Raw genomic sequence first — 4,301 nt, forward strand, 5'->3', positions numbered from 1 at the left:
CTTTTCTAATTAAGATTTAATGAGATATGAGTAAATCGAAGTACTATAAAAATATGTATAATAAAAAAAGGTTTATCTCTGTTATTGTTAGTTAGATAAGAATCTTCGACATTTGATATTCGAGGAAAAAAAAAAACACGTAAAATGTTTAATAACAATAATAATTTATTCCTGGGTTTTATAAAGAATCGAATCGTTAAAATTTGCCAAAAGGATAAACAAAGGTTAGAGAGGCAAGCAATGCTGCGGGCAGATAAAAATCAGCGATCTACCGTCGTAAAGACGTCGAAGTTAAGAAAGCACGTAGCACACATTCTCCTCCCACCCCACCCAACCCCATCCCACCCTCCTCCTCCTCCTCCTCCTCCTCCTCTTCTTCGTTCTGTCCCATCTCGATAGTGAACCGAAGTTACCATCATCGTACTTCCCCCTTCGATTTCTACTTCACTCTTCTCCTCGTCCCTCCCCCACCCTCCCCCTGCCACCATCATCCTCATCCTCATTTTATTCCACCACCATACCACTCCCCTTTCTTTCTTTCTTTCTTTCTTTCTTTTATTTCTCTCCTTTTTTTCTTTCCCATTTTTGTTTTCTTTTTTATTACAAAGAGGATTCGGGCTTTTGTTTCCAAAAGAGAACAGGGTTACTCGGACGATCGTAAGTTTCGTGTTCCCCCCGTTGAAAAGTTCTCCTACAGGGTCACAAATTCCCATAAGAAAGGACCCCACAGATAATTTCGCAACTAACTGTGTACCATGAAACAACGAAGCTAAGGATGCAGGGACCCAGGCAAGGGAACCCAGTAAGAGGAGAATGGGGAGGGAGAGGATAATGAGGGGGAAGAGGTAGAAGAGGAAAGGAGAGTGAAGGGGGGAGGGATCTTAAATATAGCGTCTTTGTTATACACCTTTGAACACTCACTTTGCGAAAATTTATTTCTCTGATATTGATTGATCGTGAACAGGATTGTTTTTTACGAGACAGGATTGGTAAATCGATTGGGTGGACGGTGGGGGAGGGTGTATTGTTTCATTTTATTGTTTTTTAATCTTTTTTTTAATAATTAATATTTTGAGATTGTTCAGGGTTAATTATGATTAGATTGTAATTAGAACAATTTGATTTTGAAATGAATTGTTTTACATTTAGTGATACCGTATTTGTGTCGAAGTAAATTTAAAATGAATAATTATTAATCTTATTTTTATATTTAAAACAACGAGACGACAACAACGATAATTTAAATTGATTTTTATTTGAATTTCTTTTCGATAGTTTCAGTATTAATATAATAACTGTTTAGAAAATGATTTCGTTCGAAACAAACGTAAAATTATTCTCACGTTAATTCTAAACAAAACAAAAGAAACTAAACAAAATATATAAACAAAATTCGTGAATAATAGAAATTTTCTATGAATAATTTTCATCTCAAATATATCCTACATTTTAATTACAACATATTATTAAATCGAATGAAATAAAAATTATACTTATAATTTCTATATTAACCGAAAAAGTGAAATAGTACTTCAAAAAAAAAAAAAAAAGAAGAAATATAATTCGAACTTAAACCAAAACAATTACGTACAATTAAAAATATTGAAATTTGTATAAATAGTTCTGCGATAATAAGGACACTCCTTAGTCTCGTAGAACATCCGTTCGAGACAAACATAATCTGATAATAATAATCTATTTTGTACAAGCAAACAAGCAAGCAAGCAAGTAAAGCAATTCCTTTCGATATGTGTGTCACGGTGTTAGAAATCAGATCGACGGTAAGCGTTATTTGCGTTATAAGTAAGTAAGTACCTTAATCGTTGCCATGACGGCTCGTAAATCGAAAGTGGGTAACGGTAAAGTAAAGAGAAGGTATTATATACCAAGACAGAAACGTTATCAACAGGGAGCACCTAGGTACACTGATAAATCCTCGAATAAAACAGTTTTACCTTTACGCTTGATCTATTTTATTATTCACCATCATACCGCTATAATACGCCTTTGCAAAACTCGACTAAGTTGTATGCATACACACACATGCATATGCACATGCACATGCACATGCACGTGTATGCATAAATTTCTATTTATCATCATTAATAAAATAAGATGTGTGGAAATGATTTTGAACTAAATTTATACTTATCAGTATAAACGTCGTTTATCTTCAACTATGACGGAACTAATGACGTCAATGTTAGAAAAAAAAAAAAAAGAAAAAGAACTATGATCGATAGAATAAATTCAGGATGATGACAAAAACCGTAACTGTTAATTATGAGTGAAATCTTTCTCGATTAGAGAATTAATTATAATTTTTCTGTGTTTTTTTTCTTTTTCATTTAAATTAGGATCATCCTAGTTCTCAATCATTGAAAATTATTAATTAATAAAAAAATTCAAACATATTAAAAGATTTATCATCGTTGATTAAAGAACAAAAATGTAAATAAAATATGACAAATGAAATACCTGATGTATTATTAAAAATGAATAACTCAACTATCTAATTAATTAATTCAAATTAGATACATCTAACTCTATCGAAACGATCTCTGATAAATTCTTCTCAATTCTAATTAAAGTTTATTAAAAGATTATTCAACTGGAAACATATTTGAACTCTAACGCAAACTGGTTAAAAGAAAAATATTTCATTAATATTGTTTAAGAATATAAAATAAAGAAGAAAGGAAGGGAAGGAAAAGGAGGATAAAGATGTGTAGAAAAGAATAATAGTGTAATTGTATGTATATGGTATTTATATATATATATATATATATGTGTGTGTATGTATGTATATGAAAAGAGGAATCGAATAAGAGGTGACTTTCACTGTGCACACGCGTTAAGTGCTCGCGGAAGTGTCGTCCGATCTACCTACACCAAACTCTTTATTCGGAAACAAAAAAAAAATATAAAAAAAAAAATCAAGAACAGCCAGAGGAGTGAGTGTGTGTGAGAGAGAGAGAGAGAGAAGGCTTTCTGAAAACGTTATAAATCCTTTGGACGGGCACGAAACACGACCTCGTTTCATACACCACGACAGACACCGCCTTCCTTCTCAATTTCTTTCCAGATCCTAAACCTCAATGGCTAGCACGCGACGTTATTCACAAACTATAGGGTTAACGCATTATTATACTGGGGCATCACTATACACACTATGGCTAACTGTATACCTGATACAACACCCACCCACTTTTCAAATGCTTGCCAAATTTTTTCCTTTTCTTTTCTTTTGTAATCTCTTTTTCTTTGTCCCTTTTTTTTTTATATACAACCTTTTTTTTAACCCGTTATTCACAAATATGCATAGTTTTTTTTTACAAAAAAATAAATCTTTTTTTTTATATATTATTACTTATAATTTTCGTGTCACGTTTAGCATGTGTTTAAAAAGATTAGAAATTATTTATTGAAATATAATTTGTAAAATATAATAATAATAATAATACGATTATAATAACGTTGTTAGTAATATATATATATATATCGATAAATTTCGAGAGACTTTAATGCACCTACAGAAAAGTACCATTTATGAATTAATGAATATAAATTTTCCTTTCAATCTTATCCAAAGAAATCCTATCCAAAAGTATAGAATATTTGTTTGTTATTCTATTAAAAAATTAATTTAACAAAACTTATACCATGATTTTAGATAAATTATTGTTCAGTTAGTATTATTTATTCAGGGGTGGGGCGGGGTTGTTTTAGGGGATCAGTGATTTGATACAGATTTACCCTATTGGTTTGTAGCTACTGTTATTTTTCTTTTTTCTTTTCTTTTCTTTTCTTTTGATTTTTTTTTTTTTTTTTCTTTCGGGTTTAGTAGGTTAGTTGGCCCGAGTCAACTTCCTTCGTTAGAGGAACCGTTACGTCCTACAACACCCGCCTGCCCTTCCATTGTAACCGGTTGCCTTGTCTCTTATTGTTACCGGTTCTCTCTCTCTTTCTCTCTTTCTTATGGCGAGACGGTCTTTCGCTTTACGACGAGCAAGCCGATTCGTAATCGAGCCAAACGACCGTCTGGGACCGTCCTTTACCTTCCCGTTTACGATCTCTTTCTTCTTCGAGGAAGTCAAAACGATTTTCGTTTCAAAACCATACGGCAAATATTATAATTCACCCATAACAAAAAAAAAAAAAAAGAAAAGAAAAAGAAATGTTTCCTTTATCCTCCCATTCGTCATTGTTAAATTTGCTCATTTTGTTTTTCTTTTTTTTAAATATTTCTTCGTCAAATTTAAACTTAAATGTTTTATTTAAGTTCATTGATTTATTATTAG

General features: G+C 31.7%; 1 protein-coding gene across 1 annotated transcript in view; it reads right to left on the bottom strand.

Moving 5' to 3' along the window:
* Positions 1 to 4,301, bottom strand: part of LOC106791058 (cytochrome P450 306a1) — a 21,811-nt gene that overhangs the window by 16,596 nt on the left and 914 nt on the right. The window lies entirely within an intron of this gene.

Source organism: Polistes canadensis, unplaced genomic scaffold (assembly GCF_001313835.1).
Source record: "Polistes canadensis isolate GaletaPanama2010 unplaced genomic scaffold, ASM131383v1 scaffold_282, whole genome shotgun sequence".
Taxonomy (NCBI): domain Eukaryota; kingdom Metazoa; phylum Arthropoda; class Insecta; order Hymenoptera; family Vespidae; genus Polistes; species Polistes canadensis.